The sequence below is a fragment of the Muntiacus reevesi genome, chromosome 9, assembly GCF_963930625.1.
Source record: "Muntiacus reevesi chromosome 9, mMunRee1.1, whole genome shotgun sequence".
NCBI classification, from domain to species: domain Eukaryota; kingdom Metazoa; phylum Chordata; class Mammalia; order Artiodactyla; family Cervidae; genus Muntiacus; species Muntiacus reevesi.
Window position 1 is genome coordinate 49330620 of NC_089257.1, and position 6377 is coordinate 49336996.

Genomic DNA, 6377 nt, shown 5'->3' on the forward strand with positions numbered 1-6377 from the left:
AGCAAAGTAGGTTTTTATGAGATGCAGTTTTGATTGGGTCAGGAAGATCCCCTGGAGGAGGAAATGGCAACCCGCTCCAATATTCTTGCCTGGGAAATCCCATGGACAGAGGAGCCTGGTGGGCTACAGTTCATGAGGTTGCAGAGTCAGATGACTGAGCATGCATGCACATAAGACATCATTGAAGCTGCCCCTCTTCCAACATTTAACCTTCAGAAACTTTGAGAGGCCTCCTCTTTTTTTCTTTGTGGCAGATGACCCTAATTTTCAATGTAGTTCAGAAGTCTCCTAGAGTAAGGAAAAATATCTGTGTATGCCCTAGGAAGAGTTACCAGCAAAAGAGCGCATGTTCTGTCCAAACTTCACTAAACTAAGAGTCTAAGAAACCTCGGCCAGTCCAGCCCATGAAGAAAAGTGCCTCAAAGGAACATTTATATCATAGTTCATATTGTTTAGTTTTACATGGTTAATAAATATTTTGAAGAGCACATTCTTTGTTTTGAGTTTTGACATTCTTAAGGTAGGAAATTAGTTTCTAAGTCTGGAATTCCAGTTCATTACACCCATGGGAAAGGTAGGGTCAGTGTACAATGACTCCATTTAGACTGATTATCCAGGAGAGGAGTTATCTTTCCCCAGACTAGAGTATGGAGGCTCAAGTAGTTAAGTAACTTAGGAACTCAGTTTGGTAAGTAGGAGAGCCAGAGTTCCAACTCAGACCTCATAGCAAAGAATTGTGCTTTTTTTCCAGACACATGAAAGTTGAGAGCAACACTAATTAAAAGGACAGAGTGAGGCAACAAAGGAGAGTAGGAAGGATCAGTATGAGAATTAGGAAAATTGGGGAGACTCTAGTGTCATGGAGACCAAGAGAGAACTTTGAAGGAGAAATTGGTTGACTGTGCCTATAGGCAGAAAAGATTAAGAAACAACTCGAAGCTCTATGAATGCATCTGAAATTTATTCGATCTTTGGCAAGCAGTGTCAATAGAGGGGGAGCAGAAGCGATTACAGTGAGGTATAAATGGGAGATGGACAAGTAGAGACAGCAAGCATAAATTCCTTTTAAGAAACATGGCTGAAAATGCACGACAAGGGAGGAGGGGGCCGAATAGTTAGAGAGAAATCTTTGGATCTTGCGCTGTCGTGTACTGATCACCTAAGTGTTTTCCATATATAATGTCATTAATCCTCATAAGAATTCTACACAAAATCCCCACTTTACACAAGATATTTAGAGAGGTAAAACAGATTTCCCAGATGACATAGCTTCAAAGCTTCAGTGTTCAAGCCTGAAGTGTTCGGCTGAACTACTAGCTGAATTCATAGCAATTCCTTTGAGCAGAGGAAGAATGTGGATGAGACAAGCTTAAAAGTGATGGAGGTGGGGGGGGGGGGATGAAGGAAATTGGAGAGGAGAATTCCAGTTTGAAGTCTCAATAGTAGAGTCCCATGAACTGAAAATGCCTATGGACAAATAAACATATGTGGAAGGAATACTAGCCCACTCTACTGCATTCTTTCTAAATGAGGGAAATAAATAAAGAGTATACTATAAGGCTATAGTCAATGGGGTCTCCAGAGTCTGGCACAACTTGGCAACTAAACCACCACCACATATGGTCATTTAAAGCAAAGTTTCAAGGAATTTTTTATGACTGAGGGAAATGTATGAGTTATAATGTTAAAGTGAAAAAAAAAAAAAAGGAAGCAAAATTGTATGTAAGGCATTTTTTTTTCAAGCACTGGAAGAATGAAGCCTAACAATGGCTGTCATTTGAGTGGTGAGATTATGCATATTTCCCACTCCTTTTTTTCTTTCTGAACCTTCTATATTTTAAACAATGAGCCTTTATTTTGTAATCAGAAAAAATAAAGTGAAAAAATGTTGGATGTTTTTAACATCTGTAGTCAGTACAAATGGGGCTTAGTCAGCTGAATTGCAGACTTACCCAGTGATCATATCTGTGGGCCCTAAAATTTCTGATAATAAACCCACTCCTTTGAATGTATACCAAAGATCCTAGGGTTCCTAGTAAATCCCTTCCTTAAGGCTCCTCTTGGGTCAAGACTCCTGGGTGACAGCAGCAGACTCCTCAGCAACCTCTCCTGGCCTGCCGCATTTTTTCTGGTTACATGTTATAGCATCAATTTTCTAGTGGTTATTTTGTGCTAAGCACCAGGCACAACAGTTCCAGAAAGGATTCTGCTGAACATGATTAGCACCACACAGGTTTATTAACAGCTCAAGAGATTTAGCCTGGTAAGAAGTCTTTAGACAATAATTAGACTGTGCAGTTTGTTTTCCTGTCTTGCCATACACTATTGCTATGATGTCACAAACCCTTTTTTGTTTTTTTTATACCCTCCCTGTTTGTTTGTTTGTTTTTACTGCTCTGTGCAGCATGCAGGATCTTAGTTTCCCGACCAAGGATCAAACTAGTGCTTCCTGCACTGGGAACACACAGTCTTAACCACTGGACCGCCACAGAAGTTCCACACATGCTATTTTTGAAAGAAGAAATTGGAGATAGAAACCAGGGGAGTGGGCTTCCCTGGCGGCTCAGTGGTAAAGAATCCACCTGCCAATGTTTTTCTTTTCTGGGTTTTCAGTTCCGTGACAAACTGCTAAGAAATATGGATTTCTGTTTATTCTTGTGCAGAAGAGTTGAAAATAATGATAAATGAACAAATGAAAGAAAAATAAATAATAGGTCCTAGGTCTTGTCAGTCAAGGAATATGAGCCACAACAACTGTGGGGGGAAAAGAAGAGAAGAGCTTAGATCACTGTTGCAACCTCAGCCTCTCCCGAGCCCCATCCTCTGGCAAGGATCTGGAGGGTCTGCTCCTGCTGTCCGCTCCAGGAGCAGGCCAGCTGTAGGCACTCTTCCTCCTGTCCTCTGTATCATCCTCCTGCCTCCAGTGCTCTTGGTGCTGCCTCCTCTGTGCCCAGACCATGTGCCTGAGCTCAGGCATTGCCACCCACATGCCGCTTCCTAGCTCCTGGTCTTTGAATGCTGAGCCATTCCAGCAGAGACAAGACTTGGAGCAGGTGGCGGAGGGCAGGCCTGTACTCTGGAAATAAGCATCTCCTCCCCTTTGGCAAGGGCGGCGGCTTCTCTTCCTTTCTTACTCATTGGTGTCCAGAGAGGGCCAGGAAGGACCTAGCAGCCTCCTCCTCTAGAGTGGGATGCATATATGCAGCTGAGCCCCCGTGATACTGCTGCTATGATCTTGACTGGAGTGCCTGCCAAACTCAAGTTTGCCACTCAAGGCTGGCGGGGAGGGATCTATGGAAAGGCTAAAATGAAAGGCTGAAATGAAATCCTAACCAATGAGGCCAGAAGGTGATTAAGAGCTAAATCTAGAGAACTACGGGGGCCAGCGTAGAAAACCAAATTCAGCTGCAAGCCATAGGCAGAAGGCTTGAATTCTGGCTCGGATCAGCCTGGCACACTCTCTTTGGCTGCTTCACTGGTTGTCAGGTGTGTAGAGTTAGTGTGTTACACTGGTTCTTCGAGCTCACACATACGCTGGTTCATGCAATCTGGAGGCCAAAGAATTCCTTCCATCCAGGGAGAGACCCAGGCCCAGATGCGGAGCCTGTGATGGGACTGCTCCTCCCGCTTTCCTCTGCACTGGGAAGAAAATTCTTCCTCAACCACCAAGGCTCCTTCTGAAAAACTGGAGCAGATGCAGATTTATATCTGTTTGCATTAAGAATACAGAGAAGGCAATGGCACCCCACTCCAGTACTCTTGCCTGGAAAATCCCATGGAAGGAGGAGCCTGGTAGGCTGCAGTTCATGGGGTCACTAAGAGTTGGACAAGACTGAGCAACTTCACTTTCAATTTTCACTTTCACGCATTGGAGAAGGAAATGGCAACCCACTCCAGTGTTCTTGCCTGGAGAATCCCAGGGACGGGGGAGCCTGGTGGGCTGCCGTCTATGGGGTCACACAGAGTCGGACACGACTGAAGAGACTTAGCAGCAGCAGCATTAAGAATGGAGGCGACGTCGAGGCTCTTCCTTTGGGCATAATAAAAAAGAGAGCAACTCAGAGATAAGATGGTGCCAGGGAAGGAAATACGGAGGGCGGCTTGTGAAAAGACATGGGCAGCTTGGGAGAGATGAGAGGGGCTAAGGCCTCAGAAATGCAGCAGACGGAGGGCAGTTGACTGGCCTGAGAGGGATGACAGAGCAAGCAGAGAGGCTCAGCCGTGTCCCCATGTGCTTTAACCCTGTAACATGGGCAATGTGTTAAGGCTATTTGACTGTGTTTTGGGTAAGGATTGAAAAACACTTACTTAGCAAGGACATAGTAATGCTTACTAGAGGTGGCTGCCTGTATTTTAACTACAGCATTTGGTTTTTGTTTTTTACAGCACTGCGCAGCCTGTGGGATCTTAGTTTCCCCACTAGGGATCACACCCATGCCCTCTGCAGTGGAAGCTTGGATTATTAACCACAGGATCACCAGCTGCTGCTGCTGCTGCTGCTGCTTCTAAGTCACTTCAGTCATGTCCAACTCTGTGCGACCCCATAGACGGCAGCCCACCAGGCTCCCCCGTCCCTGGGATTCTCCAGGCAAGAACACTGGAGTGGGTTGCCATTTCCTTCTCCAATGCGTGAAAGTGAAAATTGAAAGTGAAGTCGCTCGGTCGTGTCCGACTCAGAGACCCCATGGACTGCAGCCCACAAGACTCCTCCAGGCAAAAGTACTGGAGTGGCATTATCGGAGAAATGCAAATCAAAACCACAATGAGGTACCACTACACACCAGTCAGAATGGCTGCTATCCAAAAGTCTACAAGCAATAAATGCTGGAGAGGGTGTGGAGAAAAGGGAACCCTCTTACACTGTTGGTGGGAATGCAAACTAGTACAGCCACTATGGAGAACAGTGTGGAGATTCCTTAAAAAACTGGAAGTAGAACTGCCATAATACCCAGCAATCCCACTCCTGGGCATACACACCGAGGAAACCAGATCTGAAAGAGACACGTGTACCCCAGTGTTCATCATAGCACTGTTTATAATAGCCAGGACATGGAAGCAACCTAGATGCCCATCAGCAGATGACTGGATAAGAAAGCTATGGTACATATACACAATGGAATACTACCCAGCCATTAAAAAGACACATTTGAATCAGCTCTAATGAGATGGATGAAAATAGACCCCATTATACAGAGTAAAGTAAACCAGAAAGATAAACACCAATACAGTATACTAGCGCATATATATGGAATTTTAAAAGATGGTAATGATAACCCTATATGCAGGACAGAAAAAGAGACACAGATGTATAGAACAGAATTTTGGACTCTGTGGGAGAAGGCGAGGGTGGGATGATCTGAGAGAATAGCATTGAAACATGTATATTATCAAGTGTGAAACAGATCGCCAGCCCAGGTTGGATGCATGAGACAAGTGCTCAGGGCTGGTGCACTGGGAAGACCCAGAGGGATGGGATGGGGAGGGAGGTAGGAGAGGGGATCAGGATGGGGAACATATGTAAATCCATGGCTGATTCATGTTAATGTATGGCAAAAACCACTACAATATTGTAAAGTAATTAGCCTCCAACTAATAAAAATAAATGAAAAAAAAAAGTACTGGAGTGGGGTGCCATTGCCTTCTCTGACAGAATCACCAGAGACGTCCCTAATTATAGTATTTTAATTGCAATGTCCGTTTGAGTAAACTCCGGGAGTTGGTGATGGACACGGAGGCCTGGTGTGCTGCGATTCACGGGGTTGCAAACAGTTGGACACAACTGAGTGAATGAACTGAACTGAATACATTTTCTGCTCTGGGAAGTGTCCTTATTACATGGGGTAGGTACCCAGTGAGTGGGTCTGTACTTTGGGACTCATCTCCTCGGCACAGCTTGTTGATCCTGTGAAAGACACTTTGATTCAAGAGGGCTCTCACATCCCTTCATAGCCCAGTGCACAGGCCTAGATACCCATGGCATGTGGGATCTTCCCGGACCAGAGATTGAACCAGTGTCCTCTGCACTGGCAGGTGGATTCTTAACCACTGGACCACTGGGAAGTCCCTAGTGGGGGGGTTTAGTATCTGCAAAATAACTTAAGAATGTGCATCAGACTTATCTTTACTTTTTCTACAGTGAAGGCAGGGGGTGGGGGGTTGGGTGGGGTTGGGGGATGGGTCCCTGTGACTGATTCATTGTTTAACTCACGACTACTCTCCTGCCTGACTGTGCGGTCTTTGTTTCTGCATTCATTACTTCTCCAAACATGAACTGCTGGGACCTGTTGTTTGTTCCACATGGAGGGCCTAGGAGGTCACAGTGTATTTTCTATAGCCTCTTTGCCCAAGAGGCCATCAGTGGAAACACAGAAGTGTCT